The sequence below is a fragment of the Cryptomeria japonica genome, chromosome 6, assembly GCF_030272615.1.
Source record: "Cryptomeria japonica chromosome 6, Sugi_1.0, whole genome shotgun sequence".
Lineage (NCBI taxonomy): Eukaryota > Viridiplantae > Streptophyta > Pinopsida > Cupressales > Cupressaceae > Cryptomeria > Cryptomeria japonica.
The window spans coordinates 673,647,228-673,670,005 of NC_081410.1; positions in this window are offsets into that span (position 1 = coordinate 673,647,228).

Genomic DNA, 22,778 nt, shown 5'->3' on the forward strand with positions numbered 1-22,778 from the left:
GTAAGGATATTGAAGATAGAAAGAGTAATGAGAAAGATTTAGCCAAAAGACTTAATGAAAGATCAGATGAATCTCTAAGGCTTAGTTATGAAAATTATATGCTTAAAACATATTTGATTCACATGCAACATGACAAAGAGGAACTTATGAGACAAGTTAGTACTTTGGAAAGTGAGTTGGTCGCTGCAAATGAATACAAAGATAAATTCAAGAATAGTTCAGACAAGCTTGATGATATGCTGAAAAGTCAACAGCCTGATGGAGAAATAGTAGGACTTGGATTTGAAAATGGAGAAAGTTATAGAATTGCAAACAATCATGATCACAACAAACCGGTAAGACAACCTAATGCTTATAAATTCAATGGTAAATGTTTTAATTGCAACAAATTTGGTCATAGAGCAAATCAGTGCAGATTTAGGAATAATAAGAATACAAACTCATCCACCGGTCAATGTTTCAAATGAAATAAAAATGTTCATTACTTAGACAATTGTAGAATGAATGTGAAATAATGTGAAATGTTATGTTTTTGGTAGATTTGGACATCTATCTAATCAATGCAGAACTCAAACCGGTAAAGGTTATGTAAAAGCTATTCAAAGAAACAATGTAACATGTTATGCATGCAACAACATTGGGCATATTGCAAAATTTTGTAGAAGAAATAATGTACCGACAAACAATAGAGGATCTAATGACAAAGGCAAGGAAAAGGTGAATGAAATCAAGCAAGAATTCACTAAACAATGGATCAGGAAGAGAGATCAAAGGAATGATGAATCTGTCAATGCAATGGTAGAACAGAGTAATCCTGCACCAGTAGGATATTCTTCATCTAACTAAGGAATAATCCATAGGGGTAAGGCAACTAATTAAAGATCATGCATTTACCCTCAGTTAGTGGTAAGAAGTCACAATTCTTCTTTACCGACACATATGTTGAATATTCACTTCACCAGCGAAGCATTTAATACGGTTGTAAGTTAACTTTTTGGTTATAAAGCACTTGAATTTCTCATTTCAACTTACCAAAAACATTCAAGCATTTGAAGAGTGCAGGAGTTGATCACAAGCATTCAAGAAGCGAACCAACAAAGGTTTTTCAAAGCATCCAAGATTTTCAATTGCATTCGACAGTCAAAGGTATTTATCTTATGAAATGGCTTCTTCATCTTCTGCTCCCGAATTCATTGCAAACCCTACTATAGTGGAAAATGTCAAGCGACCTAGACCAGTCTTTAAAATCATCCCTAAGATAGAAAAATTGGATGACTCCATTGGTACATTTTCAAAAATCCCAAAGGGAGTCGCATTTGTTGAAGACCCTATGGCATACATTCACTATAACATCAAAGATTTAGGGTTTGGGGATTTAAGGAACATGTTCATGAATGTTATCATTGACAAACAAGGTATAGTCAAACCGAAACACAAGGTTATTGAAGATTTAGGGTTCACTAACATCCTTCATATCCCTAAATTCTCAGATGAGATTGTCCATTATGTTCTTAGTCGAGTACGTGGTGAATTTTGGTGGTTAGATTCGGTTTTCAAGATCACTAAGGAAGCAATTAATGTTGTTACTAGTTTACCTTCTACCGGCACTAGGCCTGAGAAGAAAAAGAAAATTTCAAACCAAGAGGTTATGAACTTAACCAGCAGTACATTTGATAACAGATCACTTAGGGTTAGTGATATAACCAACAACAATGTTAAATATGCTAGTAGGGTTATTGGATACAAAGTTACTCATACTAATAGGCTAAATTCTATTTCAAGTTTATGCATTCATAGTGCCTATGAGATGATTATGAATAATGCAAAAATTGACATCGATGAATGGTTGAAAGATGAATTGTTAGAAAATTTAAGCAAGATCAAAGGTGGCAAGAAGGGAACTTTCAAGTTTGGGAATTTGATTGTATTCTTAATTCTATATTTCTCAAAAGAGATTCTCGGTATTAGACACAAGGACTTTTCCTATGATATTTATGTTGGAAAACAGATTAAGGAGGCAATTACCGACATAGGTTAAGATGGTGACAAACTGGTAAAAGAGTATTTCAAGAACTTTTAAGTGAAAATGAGGCAAAGGATAAGGATCCCTCAGAGCATTGTAGACAAAGATGACAAACAAATATGCTTTGTTGTTAAAAGAGATGAACTATGGATGGAGGTAGTTAGAGCTAGAACTGTCTGGATAATAGAGATGGGTTATGAAGTTGACACACACATCTTGGAATCTTATGCCAATATACTTCTAGATGCTCCATCGGAACCCACTTAGAAGATCTTTGGTAATTTTGAAACTATAAAGAGTTCTGATACTATGCAGAAACAAAAGAAGAAAAGAGACAAAGTAATAAAACATGCTTCGAAGTTTGTAGAAGTTGTTAAGAAGGGATTGTTGAAACTAGATCTGATGAAAGGTGTTGTTGAACAAGAAAGAAAATCACAACAACAACCGGTAGCACATATCTCTCCTATGGCTACCTCATCCGATCCTGACAATGATAAGGTTGTAGAATTCAAAAGAGTGGAAAGGGAGAAAAGAAAACCCTCACCTGCACCTGCTCCATCTCCTAATAAATCAAGAACACCCAGATAGAAACAATAGGTTGTGTGAGAGCCCAATGGTCAGAAGAAGAAGGTCACATCAAAGAAACAACTAGAACAAAAGGAACCAGACACTCTTTCATTGGCTGAATTGATAAATGAAATAACTTAAGAAGGAAATATTAGTAATGTCATTAGGTTCTATCATTCTTTTATTGATTTAGATAAGGATACTATTAAGGAAAGTATAAATTTGTATCTGGACATATATAAGAAGGTTCTTATTGAGGTTGTAGATGTTCTTCCTAATGATTTATACTTGAGACTTGAAGCAAAGAGAATGTTTGTTATGGAGTTAGATAAGAAATTGAAGGTTGAGGCATTGCTAGCCATTCATCCTATTAATTCTAAGCAAGAAATAGATGGCTTAATATCTAAAGTGAATAGGACTATTTTTGTGAGTGGTCACCGACAAGTTAGTCTTATTCCCGGCAGAGTAAAAGAGATTACAGATGAAACAATTGATAAATGGGATATATTCTTTGTTGAGAAGGAGAAGAGAGAAGAGAAAGATAGATAGAAAATTGATAAATCATTTACTAAAGTATATCAGAAAATAGATAAGGGCAATAGTAAGGTTGGAACTGTACTTGACATCATAGTTAAGGACAACTTATCACCACCGGCACAGGACACCCCACCGGTAGTATCAGAGGCACCGACAGAAATGCAAAATGAGAATGAAAAGATATCAGAGGAAGTGAAAACAAATAATGTTGATTCCAAGTCAGACATTCTATTCACAATGAATGTTGACACTCAGGACATCAATAATGTATTGGACAAGGAAATTGCAGAAGAAAAGAAATTTGAAGCTTTAAATGTTGAGAAACTTGAATCACCAGTCAAGACTGTTGACACTCAGTAGAATATTGAGATACCGGTAGGAATAGAAAAGGAACAAGAATAGAAACAATCAGAACCAAAAGTAAATAAGAATGAGGATAAGAGTGAAAATAAGGAAGAGAAAGTGGATAAAGAAGAGGTTAAGGTATCAGGAGAAGAGAAGAAAGTTATTGTAGAACCTAGCACTCCTCCCAGTACTTCTACTATGGACTACAAACCAACAAATGTCACTGATGTATTATTAGACTCCATCAAGAAGATAACAGAATGCAATGCCTTAACATTTAAGGCTATTGATGATTCTTTACCAATTTTGCAAATGATTGCACCAGCGTGCAAGGTGGATCACATTGTTGGGTCTATAGGTAAATTAGACACATTGTCCAAATTCATTTCTTCTAACATTCAAACTATAGATAAGATAAATGAGGAGACCATTAAGGAAAGAGTTAATAAGGAGAAGGATGAATTCTTTGACAAAACAATAAAGGATTGTACAGGATAGATTGATTCATTGTTACTGGCACTGAATTCCACCATTCTGGAATACAAGGAATTGTACAGGGAAGCATGTAAACCTCACCACCTAATAGAAGATATTGATGAGAAAATAAAGAAAACACAAAAATAAATTGATGACATTGCTGACAATATGATTGGTTCTTCGGAACTCACATCAGTTTTGGATCAAGAGATGGCTACTTATGAAAAGAAGATTGAGAAATTGGAAAGAGAAAATGCAAGGCTAAAGCTAAAAACCTGGGAGTTAAAGAACAAACTTGGTCCTAGATTGGATGATTAATTAACACACTAGAATGAGTTATCTAAGGCAACTATTCAAGGGGAAAGATCACCAGAGAGAAGATGCATTATCTCACTGGGATGATCCGACAGACAGAGTTAGTAATTTCTGATAGCACAAAGTTTTTGCAAGGTCTTAACTTTGTTTTGGCAGACATTTTTCAGATTGTACATTACCGACTATAAGTTTCTAGGTAAATTTTGAATTTTTTATACTTTTGACATCCTTTGTCATTGATGTGAAAGGGGGAGTGGTGTAATGAGAAAATTATACATAAGGAGATCATTTGCTTAGGGGGAGCACTCTCAGTTTTTGGACTTCAAATTTTGGATATCAGTTTTGGATTTTTCTCATGAGTGTTGCCATCAATGCCAAAGGGGGAGATTGTTGGCATTATACACTCAGATGAGAATGGTTTGTTGGTATTATGGATGTGTTTCATTAGTTTTGTCATTGATGTCAACACTTATCCTTCTAGAGATCTATATTGTTGTTTTGGCACTATGGTTATATTGGTTTACTATTGAACTGGCACATTGTGTTCATTGGCAAGGTCAGTAACTTATGCATAGTCAGTGGTATATGCTCACCAACAGGTTATATGGTTCAGCGACACTAATGATGACTTGTTATCACCTAGAGATTACTTAATTATGTCAAAGACATGGTTTGGATACTTGGTTTTGGTATTTTGGTTATTGGTCTAATTGAGTTGATATATTTGTTGTTACCAGCATATTGGTCTAGGTTATGGACCGATATGCATTATCTATTCCAAATCAACATGACACGTTATGGAGATGATTTATTGATTGGATATTGTTGTAAATGTATTGAGCCAACATGTTGTATCGCATCAAGACTTATTTGCAAATTTCCCAAACTCAGACTCAGCTTGGACTCGACAAGGCCAACTCAACTCATGAGTCAACTATGACTCGGTAATGACTCAGAAAAATTTTAAAAAACCTTGAAATTTAGAGATTTTTAACGATTTAAAACTTGTTTTATGCATCCATTATTGAATAAAGCTTGAAAGACACCGTAACATTATCAAATAGAAGCTCTAGCTCATCCTTAGCCTCAACCTTAGAGTAGTTTGTTTGCCTCCTACAAAGGCATCTAAGGTAGCTCCTAGATGACTGAGTAGCCATATTCTCTGCCTGTGAGGTGTCACAATGATTAACATCAGTAGTGTCTATGTTGGATGGTGATCTATCCTCCTCCTCTACCATAGCTACAACCTCAGCCTCTCTGTCTACCATGTTTGACATGCCACAACATGAGTCTTGGAGCTTGGATTCAGCGATTTTTACCATAACTCGCCTGATTCACCCAAGTTAGGTGAGTTATGAGAAAATATCATCGAGTCCGAGTCATGAGTTGTCAAAATTTGTCGAGCTTGGCTCGACTCGCCAACTCAGCAAACTCGTCTGACTCGCAGTGAGTTTGGGAACTTTCCTTATTTGTAATTGATTTAATTGTAATATTCCTAGTGAGCCAACCTACACATTTGGTCTTAGGTTTTGTATATATGTAAGATCTCATTTATGAGATAAATATAGGATATGGTTATGGTATGGTATTGTAACATGGTATGTGCGAATATTGAAGATCACATGAGAAAACCATAGAGAAGGTTCAAAGAAAGTTTGAAGTTGTTTATTAGAGCTTAACCGGTATTGAATCCAACATTGGAGATGTTATTTTGAGCAGTACATTATTCTATGATTTAACCATCCTACTGTAGCCATTGCGACTCCCATTTGGACAGTGTGCTCTAGGCAGTTGGCCTTTCTACATGTGCAGACCCCATGTGTATACACATACTATCTATAGTAGTATCATCTGATTGTGGGTAAGGTTTCCCACCATGGTTTTTTCCATTACAAGGTTTCCACATCAAAATCTCCATGTTATGTGTTGTGGATGTTGTTTCTCTTTCTGTTTCATGCATTAAATTTCATCAGTATTGATATTAATTGCTAATCTATTTACCGGCATTAAGTTTGATTAAGTTATAATTGGGTTGAAATTCATTGACAACTTATTTAACCCCCCCCCTCTCAGTTGCCCTTCCAATTCCTAACAATTGGTATCAGAGCCAAGTCCTCTTTTTGCAGAAGCCTAACAACTTGAGGAGATCTTATGGCAACTAACATTTTCAGGAAGGACAATCCTAAACTTGATGGAACTAAATATGGTATATGGAAGATCAGAATGGAGACACATATGAATTGCATTAGAAGAGACATATCAGAAATTACAAATAATGGCTATGTTGGACCTACTCAGAATCAACCTAATCCACCAACATTGGGTAAAGATCAAGAAAATGATTGCAAAGAAAGAGAAGCACTTCTGAGCGCATTATCAGATTAGCAAATTATAGGTTTATCAAACTGATCTACTGCTAAAGCTATTTGGGATAAATTGGAGACATTTAATGAAGGAGATACCACTATCAAAATTGCAAAATTGGAATGTTACCGGGTCAGGTATGAAAATTTAAAAATGGAAGAAGATGAAAGAATTTATGCTTTTATGGAAAGAGTTAATGAAATTGTTTTAGGAATACAATATTGTGGAGGATCCTTAAATGAAGATGAAAATGTTTGTAAAGTTTTAAGAGCTTTGCCACCGGCATACAATATGAAAGTAACTGATATTAATGAGTTGAGATCAATGCCTAATAAATTAGTATCTAGAGATACCTTGGTTGGAAAACTATTAGCATTTTAGCTTGAGGAGTTTGGTCTTGTTGCTAAAATTAAGACAGATTTAGCCTTCAGAGCATCATCATCTGCAACATCATCATCATCATCATCTTACAAATCTGATTGGAAAGCACCTTATGAAAAAGAACTTGAAGATATCAGGAGGGAAAATGAAGAACTAGAAGAACTTGAAGCACTATTTGCAAGGAAAATCACTAAAGGTCCAGTTGGAAGTAAGTATGAAGGTAAAGAATCATTTAAATGTTTTAATTGCAATAAAGTTGGTTATATAACATCTAGATGTCCTGATAGACATGCAAGATTAAGAGAGGAAGCTAAAAGAACATATAAGCCTAACCCTGAATATCAGAGATACAGATTTAAGAAGAACAATGATAAATCATGTTACTATGTTGATGAAGGAGTTATAGATGATTCTGATGAAGAACTCATAGACAATGGATGGGCATTTGTTGCAAAAAAAGAAGATCAATCAGCACCAACTGTTCCACCAGTAGAGTAGGCCCTGACAGCTAAAATTGAAGAAAAAGATGAAGGGATCATTGATAGCAGATGTTCACATCATATGACTGGTGATAAAACTAAATTCTTATCTTTTCAGGAATATAATGGAGGTCTAGTAATATTTGGCAATGATAAACCTTGTTTAATCAAAGGAAAAGACACTATACCTTTGGATGGTAAGCACAATACTGATAATGTTTATTATGTTGAAGGTTTGAAGCATAATCTTTTGAGTGTTGGTCAATTGGTTGAAAAGGGATTTTAGTTACAATTCAAGAATGGAAAATGCAAAATCAGAAATAGAACTGGATTGGAGATTGCAATCGATAATCAAACTAAAGGTAATATCTTTCATTTGAACAACACTTATAAGACATGCTTGATTGCACATATTGATGAAAGTTGGTTATGGCATAAGAGACTTTGTCATCTAAATTTTGATTGCATTGTAAAGATCAGTTCAACTAAGGTAGTAAGGGATCTACCTAATATTGTGAAACCTCATAATCCGGTATGTAAGGAATGTAAAATTGGGAAATAAATTAGAACAACCTTTAAGAGTATTTATGAGAAATCCAATAATGTTCTTGATTTAATTCATACTAACTTGTGTGGTCTAGCAAGAACAAGAAGTCTACATGGAGATAGATATTTTATGCTAATTATTGATGATTATTCTAGAATGTGTTGGGTTACTTTTCTCATGGAGAAATAAGAAGCTTTTGGAAAATTCAAGTTATTCAAGGCAATGGTAGAGAATGAAACTGATAAGAAAACCAAATGTTTAAGATCTGATCAAGGAGGAGAATTTATATCTAAGGAAGTTAATACATCCTGTGAAGTGAATGGAATCAAAAGACAACTATCAACACCCCGGACACCTCAAGAGAATGGATTTGTGGAAACAAAGAACATAACTATTCTGGAAGTAGCTAGAAGCATGATATTGGAAGCTAATCGACCTCATGTGTATTGGAGAGAAGTAGTGAATACAATGGTATACACTTTCAATAGAGTTCACATCAAAGGTGAAACCGGTAAGACCCATTATAAACTATGGTTTGGTAGTACTCCTACTCTTAAATACTTCAGAATTTTTTGAAGAAAATGCTATATTAGGAGAGATGAGTATGTTGGTAAATTTGATCCTAGAATTGATGAAGTAATATTTCTTGGTTATTCATCTAAGAGTAAGGCATATAGATTTTTTAATAAAAGATTACAGAAGATCATTGAAAGTGCTAATGTGAAGATAGATGAACACTTTAGAGGAAATTCAAGGTCTATAGATTTTGAACCGGCAGTTGAGATGATTATAAATGAACCAATATAGATTGCACTAGTAAAAAATATGGATCCAATCACACCGGCATCATCAAAGAATTCCACAGTGTCTGAAGAACAATAACATGTGAATAAACCTAGGTATGTAAGACTGAATCACTCAGAAAATCAAATAATTGGGAATGAGTATCAAGGTGTTATGACTAGAGGAAGACTTGCAAATTAAGAGGTCTACTTAATTTCTCAAATTGAACCAACATCTGTTATTGAAGCATGTCAAGATGAACATTGGATAAAAGAAATGGAAGATGAATTAGAACAAATTAAACAGAACAATACATGGACATTAGTTCCTTGGCCTAAAGACAAAAATGTAATTGCAACTAAATGGGTATTCAGAAATAAAATTAATGAAGATGGTAAGGTAATCAGGAACAAAGAAAGATTAGTTTGTAAAGGTTACTCACAGAAGGAGGGAATTTATTATAATGAAGCCTTTGCACTGGTAGCTAGAATTGAGGCAGTTAGATTATTTCTTGCATTTGTAGCTGATAAGAACTATAAATTATATCAGATGGATGTAAAATGTGCATTTTTGAATGGTGATCTTGAAGAGGAAGTTTACATTGAACAACTTGATGGATTTTCTTTGACAAATGTTAAAGATATAGTTTGCAGATTAAGGAAAGTTTTGTATGGATTTAAGCAAGCTCCTAGAGCTTGGTATGCTAGATTGGACAAATATCTTTTGAAGCTTGGTTACACTAAAGGTAATGCTGACAGCAACTTATATTTCAAAGTGACTAATGATGACATCTTGGTTATTAAAGTTTTTGTTGATGATATCATTTTTGGAGGAGAAGATGGATTGTGTAAGGACTTTGCTAACAAGATGCAAGAAGAATTTGAAATGTCTATGATTGGAGAGATAAAATTCTTTTTAGGATTGCAGGTTGTAGTCATTGTGACTCCCATTTGAATAGTGTGCTCTACATGGTTGGCCTTTCTACATGTGCAGACCCCATTTGTATACACATACTATCTATAGTAGTATCATATGATTGTGGGTAAGGTTTCCCACCATGGTTTTTCCCCTTACAAGGTTTCTACATCAAAATATCTATGTTATGTGTTGTGTATGTTGTTTCCCTTTCTATTTCATGCATTAAGTTTCACCGGTATTGATATTAACTGCTAATCTTTTAATTGACATTAAGTTTGGTTTACCAGTATTAAGTATTACGTTTTATTAAGTTATAATTGGGTTGAAATTCATTGACAACTTATTCACCCCCCCTCTCAGTTGCCCTTCCAGTTCCTAACATGGTTTATGTTGTCATTGATGGCAACCAACTGGTAACAGGGTTCAAAGGTTCTACCGGCAACAGACTTCACCTACCAGCACTGGCAGTCACTACAAGGGTTATTCACATCAGCATCCAGTTACACTGGCAGTAGATTATATTGGTAGTAAAAGCTGACCTGAAAATAATTTTGTTTATGGAAATTGTACTGTAATGTAATATCATATTTGTATAGCCCACATGATGTAATGTAAAGACTCATATATGTATGAAATCTTATAGGTCATTTGTAAGGTAAGTAAGGATATGATAGGTATGTATGTAAGCGGTATATGATAGAGAATAATTGTATATGCATTTTGATGTATTTATCTTAAGAGTGAGTAAGAAGTGGAGCAGAGTGAAGCAAGATTTTGGCAGAGGTGTCAGACAGAGCTTAAACTGGTATTGAATCCAACATTGTAGATGTTATTTTGAGCAGTACATTATTATTGGATTTAACCATCCAATTATGTAGTCAGTGTGACTCCATTTTTGTATTGAGTAGTGAGCTCTAGGCAGTTGGCCTTCCTGCATGTGGAGGCCCCTATTGTACTGAGTAATATTTATTCATATTGGCCAGTGAGTAAATATTGTGGGTCACAAAGCCCACTGAGGTTTTTCCCTTACCAGGTTTCATCGCCAAAAATATCTGTGTTATGGTGTGCATTGATGGTTATTCTTTTGTTTCTCTTTACTGCATTATTATTTGCTTACCAACATATTAATTTGGGTTGTAAAGTTGCAAATAAGTTTAAATCCTTCATCTACCAGTTAGACACTGATTCAGCCCCCCTCTCAGTGTCTTTGGGACTAACCAAATATCTAACAGAATAGCATAAAAGTTCCCACCTATACATGATTGCACTAAGGGTTCATGGATACAATAAATGGAACAAGATTTACCCTATCTTGAAACTTTGCATTGCACTCAACTAACGATATATGCATCAACAGAAAAATTATTTCCCTAAGAAATTTGCTTTATTTCTTCAAAATATGAGATAGCTTATTGTATATGGGCCTCACATGACCTTGTTGGATGAAATGAATCATTTGTATGTGCTTTGGATTTTGAGAAATAGCACATCAAAGCTCGACAATTTTCTAAACTTAGGGCACTCAAGAGATGGCATCATGATAATAAGGCACTAAATGTTTGGGTGACCTAGGGACCCAAACAAGACCATTCCTAGAATAAAAATTCCCACCCATATATGGTCACATTGATGGTTCATAAATACAACAAACAGAATGAGATTTAGGTCCTATCTTGCAACTTTGCATTATGCTATTCGTATCAACAAAAAAAATATTTTCCTAAGAAAATGGCATTTTTTCTTCAAAATTTGAGATAGGTTATCTTAGAGGGGCCTCACATGACCCTATGGGATCAAATGGATCACTCGTATGTGCCTCAAATTCTAAGAAACAACCTATCAAAGTTTGACATTTTTTTGAACTTAGGGCACTCAAGAGATGGCACCGCGATGGTAGGTTGTTCAATGTTTGAGAAACCTAGGGAACCAAATAGGACCATTCCTAGCATAAAAAATTCCCACCCAAACATGTTCAACCTGGTAGTTCATGGATACAACAAATAGAACAAGATTTACCCTATCATGGAACTTTACATTGCACTTGGCTGATGATATTTGCATCAACAAAACAATTATTGCCCTAAGAAAATGGCTTTATTTCTTCAAAATTTGAGATAGGTTATTTTAGAGGGGCCTCACGTGACCCTATGGGATCAAATAGATCATTTTTTATGTGCCTTAGATTCTAAGAGGTTCGATAATTTTTTGAACTTAGGGCACTCGAGAGATGGTGTTGCAACGGTAGGGTGTTGAACATTTTGATAGCCTAGGCACCCAACTAGGACCACTCCTAACATAAAAATGCTCACCCAAACATGCTTGCATTGATGGTTTGTGGATACAACAAATGGATTAAGATTTATCCTATATTACAACTTTGCATTACACTTAATTGATGATATTTACATCAATAGAAAAATTGTTTCCCTAAGAAAATAACTTTGTTTCTTCAAAATCAAAGAGGTTATTGTAAAGAGGCCTCACATGACCCCGTGGAATTAAATAGATCATTCATATGTACCCCTAATTCTGACAAACAAGCCCTCAAAGTTTGAGAATTTTTTGAACTTAGGGCACTCAAGAGATGGCTTCGTGATGGTAGGGCACTAAATATTTGGGTGACCTGGAGACCCAACTAGAATAGTTTCTAGAATAAAAATTCCCTCTATGACATGCTCACATTGATGGTTCATAGGTATGACAAATGGAACGAGATTTAGCCTATCTTGCAACTTTTCAATGTGCTCAAATGATGATGTTTACATCAACAAAATAAATTGTTTCCCTAAGAAAATGGCTTTTTTTCTTCAAAATATGAGATAGTTTATTGTAGAGGGGCCTCACATGACACTTTCAGATCAAATGTTTCATTCGTATGTGCCTCAGATTTTGAAAATCATCCTATCAAAGTTCGATAATATTTTGAACTTAGGGCACTCAAGAGATCGTGTCACGACAATAGGGTGTTGAACTTTTGGGTGACTTGGGACCCAACCATGTTCATGATTAGCATACAAATTCCCACCCAGACATTCTCATACTAATGATTCATGGATATGATAAACTGAAGGAGATTTACCCTATCTTGTAACTTTGCATTGTGGTCGACTAATGATATTTGCATCAATAGAAAAATTGTTGCCCTAAGAAAATGGCTTTGTTTTTTTCAAAATTAAAGAAATGTTATTATAGAGGGGCCTCACATGACCATGTGGGATCAAACAGATTATTCGTATGTGCCCCAAATTCTAAAAATAGTTTATAAAAGTTCAACATTTTTTGAGCTTAGGGAACTCAAGAGATGGTGTCGCAACGGTAGGGTGCTAAACATTCAGGTGACCTAGGGACCCAACTAGAACCATGCCTATAATAAAAATGCCCATCTGGACATGGTCACATTCATGGTTCATGGATGTACAACAAATAGAATGAGATTTATCTTATCTTGCAACTTTGTATTACATTTGACTGACGATATTTGCATCAACAGAAAAATTGTTGGCCTAAAAAAATGGCCTTGTATCTTCAAAATATGAGATAGGTTATATTAGAGGGACATCATGTGACCTCGCGGTATCAAATGGATCATTCGTATATGCTCTGGATTCTAAGAAACAACCCATCAAAGTTTGACATTTTTTTAAACTTAGGGAAATTAAGAGATGGTGTTGTGACGATAGGGCACTCAACATTTGGTGACATAAGGACCCAACCAAAACCATGCTTAGCATAAAAATTCCCACTTTAACATGCTTTCACTAACGGTTCATGGATACGACAAACAGAATGACAGTTACCTTATTTTTCAACTTTCCATTGTTCTTGATTGGTGATATTCACATCAATAGAAAAATTAGTTCCCTAAGAAAATGACTTTGTTTCTTCAACATCAAATATAAATTATTGTAGGGGGGCCCACATGACCTTTTGGGATCAAACAGATCATTAATATGTAACCCAAATTCCAAGAAATAGCCCATCAAAGTTCAACAATTTTTTTAACTTAGGGCACTCAAGAGACGGTGTTGCGACCAGAGTGTTGAATGTTTAGATGACCTAAGGACCCAAAAAGTATGATTCTTAGGATTAAAATTCCCACCTATATATGCTCACACTGATGATTCATGTATACAAAAAACATAATGAGATTTACACTATCTTGAAACTTTGCATTTTTCTCGATTGATGATATTTGCATTAATAGAAAATTGATGTCTTAAAAGAATGGCTTTGTTGATTCAAAATTTGAGATAAATTATTGTAGAGAGGCATCATGTGAAGTTGTAGCATCAAATAGGTCATTCGTATGTGCCCCAAATTTTAAAAAATAGCCTATCAAAGTTCGACCATTTTTTGAACTTAGGGCACTCAAGAGATGGCACTACAATGGTAGAGAGTTGAATGTTCAAGTGACCTAGGGATCCAACTAGGACCATGCCTGGCAAAAAAATTCCCAATTGGACATACTTGTGTTGATGTTTTCTGGATACAACAAATGGAATGAGATTTACCTTGTCTTGCCATTTTGCATTGTGCTTGACTGATGATATTTTCATCAACAAAAAATTTGCTTCCCTAATAAAATGGCTTTTCTTCTTTAAAATATGAGATATTATTATAGAGAGGCCTCATGTGACCCTTTGGGATCAAACAAATCATTTGTATGTGCCTTAAATTCCAAGAAACAACCTATCAAAGTTTGATTTTTTTTTTCATAGGGCACTCAAGAGATGGTGTTGTGATGGTAGGGTGCTAAATGTTTGTATTACCTACAAACTGAATTAAGACCATGCCTAGGATAAAAATATCCTTCTAGATATAATCATACTAATGGTTCATAGATACGACAAATGGAATGAGATTTACCCTATCTTGCAGTTTGCATTGTGCTCGACTGACAATATTTGCATCAACAAAAAAATTGTTGTCCTAAAAAATGGCTTTGTTTCTCCAAAATATAAGATAGGTTATTGTAGAGGAGCCTTGCATCAGCCTATAAGATTGAACAGATAATTTATATGTGCCTCAAATTTTGAGAAACAACCCATCAAATTTCAACAATTTTTTCAACTTAAGGCACTAAAGAGATGGCATCGCAAAGTAGGGCATTGAACATTTAAGTGACTAGGGGACCCAACCAAGACCATGCCTAGCATAAAAATATCCAACCAAACATGCTCACATTGACATTTTATGGATACAACAAATAGAGCAAGGTTTAGCCTATTTTGTAACTTTGCATTGCGCTCAACTAACGATATTTGCATCAACAACAAAAAATGTTGCCCTAAGAAAATGGCTTTTCTTATTCAATTTTTGAGATAGGTTATTGTAGAGGTGCCTCACTTTACCCTATGGGATTGAATGGATCATTCATATGTGCCCTAAATTTTAAGAAATAGTCCATCAAAGTTTGACAATTTTTTTAACTTAGGACACTCAAGAGATGGCACCACAATGGTTGGGCGCTAAACATTCAAGCAACCCGGGGACCCAACCAAGACCATTCCTAGCATAAAAAATTCCCATCCAAATATGCGTTCATTGATGGTTTGTGGATATGACAAATGGAACAAGATTTACCCTCTCTTGCAACTTAGCATTGCATTTAATAGATGATATTTACATCAATAGAAAAATTGTTTCCCTAAGAAAATGGCTTTGTTTCTTCAAAATCTTAGATAAGTTATTGTAGAGGGGCCTCATTTGACCTTGTCGGATCAAATGGATCATTCGTATGTGCCCTAGATTTTGAGAAACAACCCATCAAAGTTCTACAATTTCTTTAACTTAGGGTACTCAAGAGATGGCATTGTGATGGTATGGTGTTGAATGTTCAAGCAACTTGGGGACCCAACTAGGACCATGCCTAACATAAAAATTCCCACCCTGACATTCTTGCATTGATAGTTCATGGATACAACAAACGGAATGAGATTTACCCTATCTTGCAACTTTTCATTGTAAGTATTGACAACTTTTGACAAATATTGATAACTTTTGACAACTTTTGAGAATTATTGACAACTACTAACAAATATTCACAACAATTGACGAATTTTGACAACTATTGACAACTTTTGAGATCTATTGACAATTTTTTATCTCAATGATCATAAAATTTAGAGAAGTTGCTCAAAGCAACCAAATTCAACACTCGAAATTTAGATAATATCAATTGTCACTCATAAGTTTCATTGAGTTTCAATATTATTAATCCATAACATGTTAAATTGTTCATAACTCAAAAATTCATAATTGAATATCCATTGTCCATAAGTTGTGCAAAACATAACCATTCTTATTCAAATGAATATAATTTGTTCATAACTTAACAATTCTTAAGATGTTCATAAATTGTTAAAGTATGTATATGCACACAACGAACAAATTAGATGGAATATCACCTTTTATATTATCCAGATCTAGAATAAAGTTTTTACAAAAGTGTGGCATATGTGCTAACTCAACAAAATGTACAAAAATGTCATATGTGCCAACTCAATAAAATGTACAAAAATGACATATGTGCCAAAATAATATGAGTTTTACAGAACTATGGCATATGGCATCTCAAGATTGATATACAATGGCCACAACTAAGATCGATATAAGTTTCTTTTGTTTAAGTCCTCTGGGCCTCATAGTAGGGCATTACATTGCACATGAAAAATAGTTCTTGATTTTTTCTCAAAAACATAACATAGTGTCTGGCATTCACATCAAAAAATTCATAATTAGATTTAGTATTTTTACAAACCCTTTGGTAGAAAGATAGTTAAGAGTGAGCACTAGAATTTCTATATTTTTTTGTAATTTTTTGTTGAGTATTTCTATTTCAATAATTTTTCAAAATGGGCACAACCTAAAAATTAGATGCATGTTCATGCACAAAGCATAACTTGCATCAAAATAATTGAAAATGCAAAAAAAAATTGAAGAGTAAAGAATCAAGTGCACTCCAATAATATATAATGTTTTTAAATTTTGGATAAGTACATCAAAAGTTATTAAAAAAATGGCACACATGTCTCTAAGAACTATGGAGACACTGGTAAAAAAAAATTTAATATGTCAATGTTGTCCAAATATAGAAAAAAATTATGGTTAGAACTATCAAAAGACGTGTGAAATTATGGTGGCAATTTTGCAATTACCGAGCTGATGAGGTGTAAACCTAATGATGAGAAAGTTGAGAAACCAATTTGATAAAACAAAACATGTAAAAAATAAGGGAAATGGAGAGAAATCAAACCCCCAAGCCACAACCTTGTCATCCAAGGCTATTTACGAGTCTAAACGCAATCGGGATTTCTTTTATAAAAGCATGAATGGGTTTTGTTTAAATATAATAGCCCATTTGTGGTTTTTAGCTATAAAAACTAGTGCGGGTTATGTTCACATAAAATACCAATATATAGAAATATATGTGTATACATATGCATATAACATGTCTATGTGTATGTGTGTATGTGTGTGTGTGTGTGTGTGTGTGTGTGTGTGTGTGTGTGTGTGTGTGTGTGTGTGTGTGCGTGTGTGTGTGTGTGTATGTATGTATGTGTTGGCAATTGACACTCATTCGGTGATTTTCGATAGCTGATTTTTTGTTTAAGGTTGTTGTAGACATCTAAAAATGGTCAACGCTTGTGGAGTCATACTTTAACATTTGCGCATTGCCTTATTTTAGGGTTCTTGCATCACATTAACATTTATTCTATGTTGCACACTTGGTCTTTATCATTTGCAAGCATCGAGTCCTTCTACATTCCTCATTTTTCTCGCCTTCGAATTAGGTCTTATCGATAGCAATCTTCAGTCATGATTTTGGTAGATCTTATCTTGTTGCACCATGGTGCGTGCTCATTTATCATCATTTTGGACATCGTCAATCCTAATCGATGATAGAATTAGGGTTTTGTCCTCTTGTCAATCTTTCAATCATCTTTAGCTTGATTTGCGACTATCAACTTGTCAATCTTGTCAATTTGTGATCGATTCGTCATCGATCCTTGTCCTTGTCAATCTTGTCATTTTGCGATCGATTCATCATTGATCCTTGTCCTTTTCAATCATGTCCATTTGGATCGATTAGTCATTGTTCCTCATCAATTGGCTCCTATCAATTTGATCTCCTTGTCAATCTTGGTCAATTTGTCATTGATTTTTGTCAACCAATCTCAATCATTTATCAACATTGGTCTTTTCTCAATCAGAATCATGATCAAACCTACATTAATTTCTTGTTGTCTTGACCTAATTCCTTGTCCTCTTATTTCTAGGGTTTTATGATTTGTTCATTTAATCCTTTTCTTCTTCTTTGTGGGTTAAATAAATCTATTTATTTAGTCCTGGGTCTCTTTCATGAATTAATTAATGGATGAAAACCTATTAATTAATTCACCTAATTTCTATTTCATCTTTTTCCTCAATTTTCTAATTTGCTAATTTCTCCTAATTCCTAATTTCTATTTCTCCTATTTTCTTTAATTTTTCTAATATTTCCCCTAATTTCATGGGAATGGCATTTCAATCTTGTCATAATTTGTCATACATCTTGCATAGCAACTTGCCATAATTTGTGCATAATTTGTCATACTCCTTGCATAGAAATTGTCATACATTTGTCATAATTTTGCCATTCTAGATTTGAATTTCCTTTCAAATCTCTTCATGCTAATCTTGTCCTCTCTCCAATTTGTTTATAAATTGGATGATTTTCTTCAATCAAGGAATCAATCAATCACATTTTCGAGTAACCTTATGCTACGAATTTCATCTCTCAACAACTTGCTTTCCACTTGCATTTTGCACTTGTAGGTGAGATCCACATCAAATTTGAAGGTGAAAGAAGAACAATGGAGCCACATGAAGGAGATATCTGCATTGGTTTTCTTTGATTTCATTCGATTTAAATATCTTGTCTTTATGTCTTCATTGATTAGATTGGGATTGCTTTCATAGCTTCTTTAGGTTTTGTGGTTGTCCTGATTGCTATTTGTTTTTATGATTTTCAATTTCCTGATCTACATTTTGGTGAACCTGATGTGAACTAACCCCTTAACCATGTTTTGAGTTCTTTTGGGCTATTTGCAGGTGAAAAACTCAAGAAACAGGGCGACTTGGAGCTTTTTGAGCACTTTTATGCCTATGTTGATGGGTTTTGTGCCTGTGTTGAGGCATTTTGCACCTGTGTTAATACTTCTACACCTATTTTGATGGGTTCTGCACCTGTGCAAGGCCAGAAATAGAGGTGAAATCAGTGGTTTTTACTTGCAAATTTGTTTGTTTTCGTTCTGTTTTCTGCATTCTGGTTTTTCTTTGGTGCTAATTCTCTATGCAGCATCTTGGCGTTACGTGTGACGAAGACTAAAAATGCAACTACTAATGAATCTTATGCAGGACGCAGTCAAAGACTCTCACTAAAACATCTTGCTTGCGATTTTTTAAAGTAGTTGCACATTTCATTTCTTAAAGGTTAATGAACACCATGCATGCTTTGTCTGTTTTTAATTTGATTGCATGTTTTAACCCTTAGAATTGGGCCTGCCTCCCAATTTGCCTGGCACTTTGCATAGGCATTGGTGAGAGGGAACGACCCAAAGTGGTGACGGGCTAAAGCCAAGCTCTTCCAAACCACTCTAAATAACTGTGGATACAACCAAAGTTGTAGACAATGGGTGCTGGAATGGCATTGCGATGATTTATTCACCGGATCAATACCCACCCAAATGGATGCCCTTACTAGAATCTCTTGTTTTTAGATGCCAAAATCCTTCTATATGTTGGCTCAGGCATTGTGATATGTGCATGCCAAAGACTCCTCTCATGTACTCCTCAGTTAGAGATAGCAAGTTCTTGGGAAGTGATGCCCCTTGAACTCGAAGCTTGGTATGCCCGAGAAGTGAGTGCATTGTAAGGGGGAGCTAGTACTACCAAGTGTCTAGCTATCTAGCTGAGTGTCTTATTTTATGGTTAGAGGATTCAATAGATATTGCCCTTGCCAGCCATAGGATTTGTTGTGAATGTGCTTGATTGTCTTGAGTCAAAGTCAAACAAACATTTTGTCTTCTGTGATTGTCAAAAGTTAAATCAAAAACAAACTTTCAAAAGTGCTCATAATCAACTTGGATTTTCAAAATCAACAACCTTCGATGCAAAACAAAATCCAAACAAAAGTCCAAATTTGTCCAAGTATTCATCCAACATTTGAACATGGCTTGTCAAAACATTGAATATCTTTGTTTCAAAATTCATGTCACTTTAGGCTAGGTTTTGCATAGTCCAACTTAGGTCCTAGGACATATTGTCATCTCCCTTCATTTTAGTCCTTTTCATTGCAAGCATCCTCATTTTGCACTCAAGTTCAAAATCATTTCCCTAAGTTTGCATTTCATTGTCATATCCAAGCTAGATTTCCATTTAGGTGACATTCGTGCATTATCCTTGTCATGCTAAAATTAGGTCTTGCCTAGGTTGCATTTTACATATTCCAAGTCATTGGTCTTCGCACATCCTTATCATTGTATTGTCATCTTGTCTTGGCTTCATCTTGTCATATCATATCCTTAGATCATCTTCATGTCATATCCTAAGTCATTGTCATAATCATTGCCTTCATGCATTTAGTCTCAAAAATTTGGTTTGTCAAACTTTAAAAAATCAAAACTTTGGATGATACCCTAAGTTGTTGTTAGGGATTCTTGACCTTGTCTAAAATTTGTCCTTTCATTAATATCATTTTTGTCAAACCTAGCTTAGTATCCAAGCATATAGGTGAGACATTGTCAATTTGTCCTATTGTCATTTGGTCCTTTGTCCTTTAAGGTCTTGGCTTCATTTCAACTTCCCAAGAATGAGTCTTTAGGTTTACATTCCAAAAAGTTTGTCCAAATCTTGAAAAACAACAAAAACATTAAGTTGCATTGTCATCCTTTTAGGTTGCATTTGTCAATCCCATTAGTTTCATTTCATAGTGACATGTTTGTTGAAATGAGGTCTCAACCTTCTTATGAAGCCATGTCATCACAATTGAGAAATCAATCATGTCAATCCAATCTCTACATGTCTCAGAACTTGGATCAAACTTATCATGATGATGTAAATGTCCAAATACAAAAACTAGAGGAGAAACTTGCTCAAGGAAAGGAGATTTTGGAACAAAAAGTGAAAAACATTGAGAAGAATAGATCACAAATGTCCAAAATATTTAAAAAATTTCAAGGTTGAAATCCAAATATTGAGCCAATTGATGTAAGATCTCTTATTGAACAATCAAACATACCAGATCTCCTCTCACAAATAGAGATGATGAAACAATTTAAGGAAAAGAGACAACAACATTATGTGCCTCCACAACAAGAACAAGAAGGTGTTTACTATCAATCACATTTTCAACCATCACAACCAATTTTTCAACAGTTCCAACATATACAACCAACACAACCAATGGTCCAATTTCAACAATATGTCTGACCAACTATACAATGTCCACAAAAAGTTCAACCAATGCTGGAATATCAACAAGTTCAATCAACATATCAATGTCAACAACCACAACCAAACATTCAAAAACAAAGGTTGCAGCACACACCAAGCCAAATTTTGAACATGTCAAACCAATTTGATCAACATCTAGTTCGAAATCAAAACATGACATCAGACCAGAACCAACTCCTTGCCAAACAAGTTCAAATTCCAGATACAACCATGTCAAAACCTCAAAAGAAAGGTGGCCTTATTGCAAGGATCTTAAGGAAATTACCAAGTGAGTTCTTTGAGGAAGATCAAGATAATACACTTATGTCTAGCAATGCCTCATCCCCCCACAAACAAATTGACTCTCCAATGGCATCTATCCCTACACCTTTAGAAGTTTCACAAGAACCTTCCATATTGTCCTCATCAAACAATACACCCAAGGATGAAATTATCCAAGGGCTATCCATAATTGATTTCCAAGATAATCCAATTCATGATGCACATCCTTGTCATGTTTCAGAAATACAAGACCCAATGCCACCATGCACTTTATTGCCATTACCTATTTTAGAGGACCCCATTCGAAGTCCCTCTTCCTCATGTTCAAGCATTGATTCCTTGCCAAAATCCATCACAAATGTTCAAAGTGCATTTCCTTCATGCCAAAACATTGATCCCTTGTTAGAATCCCCCATGCATATCCAAAGTCCAACCCCATGTCAAGAGGATAATTTAGAGCAAGAAGAAATGAGTCCTAAAGAAAATCAAGATCAAGATCTTGAAACCTTATCATCCCATCCAATTGTTGACCAAGATCCCATTTCCCCAGACACTCACAATGATTCACTTATTCCTGTCAATTCTATCCAAGAACACAATGTCCTTTCAAATCCCATTGGCATTCCACCTCCTAAGAAAGATCAAGCTATCCTTTCCATCCTTTATGATGATCCCATTAAAAGTCCAGCACAAAGCAACTTTAAAGAGGATTCCAATGATCTTCCTCCTTGTCAAGATCAAATTATTCCTTTAAATCCTCCACAAGATCCTTTTTTTCCTCCATCTCCTTGTCTTAATCCTCCATATACACTCCAAGATCTCATTTCTTTTAATAATCCCATTATTTATCCCATTCCATCTCTTGAATATCCTGTCATTGATCCATGTCCACCACACAATCCTAGTCCCCCTCACAATCCTAGTCCCCCTCATGATCCTAATCCCCCTCATGATTCTAACGTGTCAGTGCAAGATGTTTATGAACCCCCTATATGCACAATGGGTTCTTCCTCTTTGGTGCAATCTGATCCACTTCAAGATCTCATTATTTCTCTCATATCATATCCACCTCATAATGGACTCGCATCTTCTTCCCAAAGAAAAGAGTATCCTACAAGTCAAGATATTCATAAAGGCAAAGGAGTAGACCTTCATGAGAAAGAACCCCTCCATATCAAAGAAGATCTTAAGGGTCATGTCTACACAACTCACTCTCAAGACATTGGTATCCCTCCATGAAAATCAAAACATACACCTTCCCCATCATACTTTCCATCCATCTTAG